We start from the raw sequence: 8,344 nt of genomic DNA on the forward strand, positions 1-8,344 counted from the left end.
AACATTTCAGTCAGGTTAAGTATCACGCAATACCTCGATTTTGGCTTAAAGAGTTTTCCTTCTTAGCTTGTTTAGTGTGTTCACAATGGTCACGCACCTACAGAAGTGTGGTGTGCTCTTTTACTACTAATTTTAAATATTTATTTTATCTATTTATTTGACTTTGACTGCTGAATCTGACTGTTTCTAAAAACCTGTTTTTGACTCTTCTACCCATCAGTCTAACCTTGTAGTTTGCTTTTGTCCTCTTTTGCTTTTGTAGTCTGTCTTTGTCTAACTTTGACTCTCAAGGGTCTCAAACTCAAGGCCTGTGGGCCCACCACGTCATTCTATGTGGCCCACGAATCCGCCAGCAAAAAAAAAAAAAAAAAGTTTAAAAAAAGTTAAATAAAAAAAAAAAAATGTAAAGTTAGACTTGAGAATATAAATATCCCCATAGTCGAAATTCTGAGATAGAAAGTCATAATTATGATAGAAAGTCAAAGTTATGAGATACTTAAACACACAGTCATAGAAGCAGCTCTTTGGCTGGTCACTCTACATTTGACATATAAATGTATTGTGAGCACATTGAAGACGACTTTAAACGTGGCTTTACAACACATGAAATACCTCACATGGATTGTGCAAATGCACCCTTGAAAGGATTTTAAGCTTTGAACAAAGTTATTGTAATAACTTGTGTTTGATATTTTCTTTAAAAGTTTGATCTTTGATAGAGTAATGTGGGTTTATTAACCCTAAATTAAAAGGATTTAAGTTATAATAACAGAAATGTGCTTAAATATATTTTTACATTTATACAACTGCATGTACAATATTTTAACACTTGAATAAACAATAATCAAATGCAGAGACAGTTATTTACCAATATGTTAGGAGTAGTTACATTTACACAGTCTGACATTTACAACCGGCCCTTTGAGGGCGACCGTGATGCTGATGTGGCCCAGAGTGAAGATGAGTTTGAGACCCCTGCTCTAGACAATATTAAAAAAACATTTAATTTTCCAAAAAGCGGTAAATGCATTTGCTCTAATCTAAGCGCTCACCTTCCTCGTCTTCACAAAGGCCTCTGCTACTTTGCGGTTGCGGCCGCCGTAGCAGGTTGTGATGAGGTCGGCCATGCCGCAGCTCTCCAGAAAGGTTGCAGAGGACACGGGGCCGGCAGTGCAGAAAATGCGGGCGAATGCAATCATCTCCATCAGGCCTAACCGGATCACTGCTGCCTTCGTGTTGTCTCCGAAGCCCAGACCGTCACAGAAACCGGCTCCCACCGCAACGATGTTGTGAAGGACGGACGAGGAGGCAAAGTTGTACTTTTAGGTACAAGGGACGAAGACACGCCTGGATACTTTGGACAAGATGCAGACTATCTGGAGGATCAACATTTAACAGCATTCAAATACTTAATTTGCCAAGCGGAGGATCCCTCCAGGACCCCCTATCAAAACCAAATACAAGTACTATCATAAGACATATAGGAGACATGTGAAATGGGAGACCCTGAGAAGCTATCTGACGCTTGAGAATAGGCTCCAGATAGTAAACATATATTTTAAATGCTAACACTCTGTCTAGATTTAATAAAAGTGAATGTGTTATACATTAACAACATACCATCAAGATATTCCATTTTACAATTATATAAAAACAGAGAAAAGCAGTATTTTGTCATGTTCGAAGGTACAATAAGAACGTTTTGCTTAAACTATGAAGAATCTATTTTTAAAATAAGTTTCAGCTCTCTAAGTTGGTAAACAGACATTAGGGATAAGTTACATCTAAAATATATTTTTTATTAAAATGTGTGTAGTCTATATGAGGGGATAAATATTCCATCGTCAGCATTCATGCCAAATTAAATATAAATCTGTAAATGCTGGCATTTGTTTAGAGACAAGACCACTCATTACTTTCTGTGATTTGTCAGCATTCTTTACCGACTGTAATCTTATATTGTCTTTTACTTTTACAAAGATACATTCTATGTGACAGGACTGCAGTAATGGGAGTTACTAAGTACATCAGTATTTTTGCTCAGTGAACAAAAGCAGAGCAGCTCAGAGTTTTGCAGCTGCTCTCTAAATGGACACTTGTTCCACTTGGCCAAAGTATTTTCAAGGGGGGGGGGGGGGGGGGCATCGTTCGTCTGGAAGTGCTGCCCACGCTGCAGTGGCAGAGTTTCACTTTGGGGACATTATGTGACCAGGCACTATCAATCCACTTGACAAGGAGCGGCTTCAATTACAGGTGCACAGTCGTTTTCTCGTCATGATTTCAACGCGCACGCAGCTGGAATTAACATCCTTCATCTAAACATTTAATTATTCTGATGAAATTTGTACCATAATTGTTTAATTTAAAAGATTCAGAAAACTAAATAATAAAATAATGTTGAGGTTCACAATAAAACACTGTTGCTTCAACGTTTGATCTTGAATCATCCAGAGAACCTGATATGTAGAGGGCAGAAAGGAGCACCGACACCTAGTGACAAGTGTCTGTGCTCAAGTAAAAAGTCACTTTGTGCCAAAGAGTAAAATGTACAAGTGGTACTGCGTTCTGGAAAGTACCGGCCCACTTCAAGCTATATCAGTGATTCACATTTAGAAAGAAAAGATGTTAAAGTAGTTTACAACTGTCTGTTTATTATTAAATGACAGCTAAATAATTACCAGTGAAAAATGTTTACTATTAAAGATATTCATACGCCTGTTAGGGATGATTGTCACCTGTTTGTCATTATTGTTTATTAGCCAATCAGCACCTTATTAACCAGGACCTAAAACACCATTTTTAACACATTTGTAACTTTGTTTGCTTAATGATCAGCTTCAGTGTAGTTTAAATCACAATTTAAAAGATACCAGCACTTCTACTTTACATTCACCAAAACACCAAAGATATGTATTTATGCTGCATATATTCATTCAGAAAAGCCAATACAGTCAACTTAATTTGGATTATTTATTTGATTCGAATTAGCCTACGTGTGGGAAACCACTGTAAAAAAACATTTTTTTCTTAAGTCACTCAATTACAGGTGCATCTCAATGAATTAAAATATCATCGAAAAGTTAATTTATTTCAGTAATTCAATTCAAAAAGATAAACTTGTATATTATGTAGATTCATTACACACAAGGTGATATATTCCAAGTGTTTATTTTTTTAATTTCGATGTTTATAGCTTACAGCTAATTAAAACCTAAACTTTAGTATCTCAGAACATTTGAATATTACATAAGACCAATTTAAAAAACGATTTCTGATACAGAAATGTTGCCCTACTGAAAAGTAGGTCCATGGACAGTATGCACTCATAACTTGGTCGGGGCTCCTTTTGCAGGAATTACTGCATCAATGCAGCGTGGCACGGAGACGATGTGACTGTGGCACTGCTGAGGTGTTATGGAAGCCCAGGTTGCTTTGATAGGGGCCCTCAGCTCGTTTGCATTGCCTGGGCTGAGTTGCCTGAGGCTTGAGTTGCCTGAGGCATGAGTTGAGTTGCCCGGGCATGAGTTGAGTTGCCCGGGCTTGAGTTGAGTTGCCCGGGCATGAGTTGGGTTGCCCGGGCTTGAGTTGAGTTGCATTGCCTGGGCTGAGTTGCCTGAGGCTTGAGTTGCTTGACTTGCTGGAGTTGCCTGAGGCTTGAGTTGCTTGACTTGCTTGAGGCTTGAGTTGCCTGAGGCTTGAGTAGAGTTGCCCGGGCTGAGCTGCCTGGGCAACTGGGCTGAGTTGCCTGAGGCTTGAGTTGCTGGAGTTGCCTGAGGCTTGAGTTGAGTTGCCCGGGCATGACACGTTAGTTTCTCATATCACACAAGTCCAGTCAACGAGAGAGTCAATCCTCTACAGCAGTGGTCACCAACCCTTTTAAGCCCAAGATCCCTGACCTCTGCCTTGGTGACCGGCAAGATCTACTTATTGAGGCGTTGAGAGAAAAAGACTGTCCAGACTGTACTTACAACTTGAGCCTTTTAATTTGGCCTAATTGTAATTGAATGAAATCAAACACTTTGGTCCAGCTTTCAAATTGATGTGACCAAGAACACACTAAATGACTTCATTTCAGTGCAACATAAAAAGGAAATTATTTGTTAACCGCACACAATATGAATAAGAAAAAACACATTTGCAATGAGCAGGCTGGATGAACTACCAATATTAACTGTTGTATTTATCAACTGATGTTACAACACAACACTGACAACAATTCTCAGTCAGTGCAACTAATGTAAGTGCAGTTCAGCTCTGTGTCCCATCACAATGCCATCAGAAGTCATGTGACTCAAGTGTGATGCTGTGACTGAACACCGTCTGTGAGTGCCTTGTAGTTCGGCTCATAAGCACAGACAGCCAGTCTGAGGCAGTCTGTGAGGTGTCTGTCTCCTTACCTCCTTATCCCTCACTCCCTACCCTGGTGTTCTCATGTTTCCTTACCATCTCATCCCTCACTCCCTACATTGCTGTTCTCATGTTTCCTTACCTCCTCATCCCTCACTCCCTAACTGTCCGTGCTGGATCTGTCCCCGTTGTTTTAAAAAGCCCCAGTGAGCACTAACCCGGATTTCAACGTTGATATTTGGTTTAAATCGTGGTGAAATCGGGTCTGAACGTCTTAGACCTATTTTCACCCTCATTTCAACCGGCTAAATTACGGTTACAATATCAACGTGTCACAAAACACCAATTTCTTTTAAAATATTGATGGTGTGTTCAGTTGTAGGTTGAAAGAGACGCGATTTTGGTTACTTTAAACTTATTTCTCCAAAATGATATTATGCTGGCCGTTGATATGTGGTCTATACGAAGACGCGATTTCAACGCATTTAATGTTTCATATAAAACGTCTGGATAATATGGAACTATAGACTCTGTGCTGTCAACAAGAAGCTCCCAGGACATCATCATCTGGTCCGTTAAATACATTACTTTTAAATCAGACAGTTTGCTTACAGCTGTAACGCGCATGCGCAAGTCCTCTACGCCACAGTCTGGAGCTTCGACTGCACCGCCAGAGACGAACAGCAGCAGACACGTTGCGGCTCCAGAGCATCGAGAAACGGGCTACTAAACCCAAGGCTTAACGCTCCACATACTTTGTAAGTACATTGACTATTTTAAACCTTAAATTATAACCATTTCTTTCACTTTATGCTGCCCACACGATACTGGATGGGCTGCTCGTTCTGGCATGCTAGCTTGTGCTAGCTTGTAACGTTAGCATGCCAACTTAGCACGTGCTGCAGCGACGATACAAATTAAACGTAAAAAGTAAACTTAAATAGTCTCCCAGACTTTAATGTACAGTATGTGTATGTTTGGTGTTACTAATGCATTTGGCTTCGTGGACTGTCGTTACCTATAAAGTACTTTTAAAGCCCATTTCGCATCGGAAATACACTGCAGAACGCGAGGGGCTAATTACAGATTGGATGGGGGAGTAAACAACAAGGCCTGTTTTGCAACCAATACGGCCAAAACATTGTATGTTGCTGCATGCTAAACAGCAAAAAATGTACAGTATAATACAGTGTAATGCACAATGTTGAGAATGTTACTCTATAAATGTAATAGCTAGTCATATTTATCTTGTTAATAGTGTAATAAGTAAGCTGTATTTACTTTATTAATGACACGTTACTTATTACATGTGAGTACATTCTCATTATTTTTTGTATAACTTTTTTTAACTGGACAATAATGCTGAAAAGTTTTTAAAAGAGCACCATAAATAGGCAGTGTAAACCTCACAACACTGATCAACATTTAATACTATCCAACTTGTATTAAAGTTCTTCAATATAACTTGATTTAAAATTATAAAGGGCTACTATAATGATTGATCTTTTCTACATATATTCTAGCCTAAGCCTTTTAACAAAAGTCAATTTGGGTGTAACCCCTTTGTAATCACCAACATTTTGATAAGAAACTGTTAGTTAATTGCATGTATTTTTCTCGGTAACTGTAACTCATTCCAATTATATTTATTTGGTAATGTAATTCTACCTAACAATGTACTAATTGTAACAATATTTTTATTTACAGGCATCTTCCCTGTCAAACACCCACATGGACAACATGGACAACGTAAGTTGTCTACATGAAATGTACTTGAATTTGTCAATTCTCCGCACAAGCTGAATCTAACACAACTACATTTTACATTACAGTAATTAAACGTCTGCTCAAACAATAATGGATTACAATTATTTGAAAGAATGGAGGGTACGAAAAGCCAAAATTGATGCTTTAGCTACTTCCAACACAACTGATGGTGGACAGGAGGGATCTTTTGCACACGTGGAATCCGACACAGTTGTTAATGAGGGTTCCAACACATCTCTACGAGAGGACTTGTCCATGTCTGCACTCGAGGGGTGTTCTACACACTGTCTTTTTCTGAAGTTAATAACATTTTTCGTTGACATTCCACACCGTTCATGCTAATGTATCATGATTTTACTCTTGTTAGGTTCTGTACGCACTCACCTAGAGGCCAGCACTGTCAGACCATTGGCACAGAAGTCCGCAGACACAAACACAAAGAGGTGAGGCTTAACGACTAACAAAGTACTACATTCTGCCCTGTAATAAAGACCTGAAAGTATCTCCTAATTTCTTTGACTTTCAACTTCGTATGACTCAACAAAATACTTCACTGATATGTTCAACACAGTATCATAACATTCCTTTTCCATCTGTCCATCAATTTCGCCAGGCAACAAGAAAAGTCTGTTTCCGATGTCCACAGCAAGTAAGTAATAGCTTTTAGACTGAGGGATTTGTCTATAATAGCTACATCAATGACCATGCAATGTTTTTTTTTAAAGAATTCCAGAGGGTGGTGCTGGGAAAATTGGTGGACCTCATTGAGGAAGTGAAAAGAATTGGGAGAGGGGTAGAGAACAAAGGACTTGAGAGACAGGTGCCAACATTAAGAAACAACGAGGAGCTGGATGAGCTGGAGGGCAAGCTGCAAAATGCTGAGCAGCGGGCATTGTTGGTAAAAAAAGAAAAGATTTTTAAAGATAATTTCTTTTTAAGCTTTAAACATTTATGAAAAAACTGAAGTCGGTTTCTAAGAGCACAGAGCAATAGATTGTACGCCTTTATTTTTAAACAGGTTCATCTGCTGGCCAAAGTGAGGGGGAAGAATATCAAAGATGCCACAAATAAAATCATGGACAGGTATGAACGTCATACCAACACGGTAATATCTGACAACTAAAGAAGTGGAAATAAAATGTATATGGCGTGGACATCATGGAGCCATTCTAAACAGGTGAGCATTACTGACAGTTGAAACTGCTTAAGTGACACTATGCGTTTTCTTATTCACAGACTTTTCACAAACAAATGAATGGCCACTTTCAACATGAAAGGAGGTGGTCAGAAGAAAAAGAGGGCCTTCAGGGAAACTGAAGTCTACGCCGTTGTTAAAGGTAATATATGTTCTAATATGCAAAATACATTTAATGAATGGTTGTACAGTCAAAGTCTCTCATTTCATGATCTACTATATTCAATAATGCTATTCTCCTAATTTTATAGAGGCTGTCATACGGTCCGACCAAAGTGCCACAGAGTCAGCAGTTGACAGAGCCATGGCAGACCATCTCAAACGGGCTCCTGGGAGGTCCGGTGAGGGTGGCTTTTGAAGAAAAAAAAACGTTATGTTTACCCTCCACACTGCTAGCTCCACACTGGGAGCTGGGAGCTAGCTGATTTCAGCAGAAAATAGTTTTATTTCCATAGTTGTTCAGCTTTAATATGTTATTGTGCTTTTATTTAATAAATATAATTCTTGTTATTTTTATATTGTTCATTAATAGATCCAAATGTTAATATATTATGATTATTTAGCTTTATTTTTGTTATATTTTTGTTCCATTTTATTGTGCTTTTATTTAATAAATGTAATTCATGTTATTGTTATATTGTTCCATTTCATTTTGCTTAATAAAAATACTTTGTGTTATATTGTTCATGCATTGTTTGTTAATAAATCTAAATGCATCAAAAGCATTGTGTTGTCCTTTTAAGTGAAAAATGTTAATGTATTATGACTAAGTGTAGCAGTTGTGTACTCTCTCTATTTGCGTTGTGTTTTATTCAGCCACACGTTGTGTTTCTTGTTCTCCAAGCAGTCGTTTATTCGTCAGACCTGGTAACAAACAGATGTATATATGTGTCTCACAGCCGACCTCGTGCTCACAAACTCCGGGAACACGGAGACATCTCTCTTCAGAGTGGATATACATATAAATAAAAAGACATTTCAATTCCAAATACCTGGTAACAAACAGATGTATATGTGTCTCACAGCCGACCTCGT

The 8,344-nt window shown here is 38.4% G+C and overlaps 1 long non-coding RNA gene across 1 annotated transcript; it reads left to right on the forward strand.

The window, feature by feature from the left end:
- The first annotated feature begins 4,999 nt into the window (after window positions 1-4,999).
- Window positions 5,000-6,321, forward strand: LOC306709101. The gene is made up of 3 exons (XR_013767471.1): window positions 5,000-5,105; window positions 6,055-6,096; window positions 6,180-6,321. It is a non-coding gene; the product is annotated as an uncharacterized lncRNA (long non-coding RNA).
- Window positions 6,322-8,344: the final 2,023 nt, after the last annotated feature.

Source organism: Pholis gunnellus (assembly GCF_910591455.1).
Source record: "Pholis gunnellus genome assembly, chromosome: 17".
Classification (NCBI taxonomy): domain Eukaryota; kingdom Metazoa; phylum Chordata; class Actinopteri; order Perciformes; family Pholidae; genus Pholis; species Pholis gunnellus.